A 341-nucleotide genomic window follows, 5' to 3' on the forward strand; every position below is an offset into this window, starting at 1 on the left:
AGACATACATGCAGACAGAATATTGTATACATAATAAATAAATAAATATTTTTTAAAAAAAGACAGAAACAAAACCCTTCCCCAACCCTAAATTTGAGTAGATTCTTTCTTGGCAGCTTATATCTGATCAAATGAAAGGCATTTGTTAGTTTTATAGGTTTAGTTTAGATTAAATGTCCATACTGTTTGATGGACTATCATCTCTTCTAATTAAGAGGTGTCTCTTGTTCAAATAGAGTATCAACTTTGTTGGTATCCGTAGCTTTTCTTCTCCTGTGGAAACAAAAGCAAAACCCCTTCCTGAATGTAACACATGTCCTGGTCTCCATTCTGAGGTCAGC

This window comes from Microtus ochrogaster, chromosome 15 (genome assembly GCF_000317375.1).
Source record: "Microtus ochrogaster isolate Prairie Vole_2 chromosome 15, MicOch1.0, whole genome shotgun sequence".
Lineage (NCBI taxonomy): Eukaryota > Metazoa > Chordata > Mammalia > Rodentia > Cricetidae > Microtus > Microtus ochrogaster.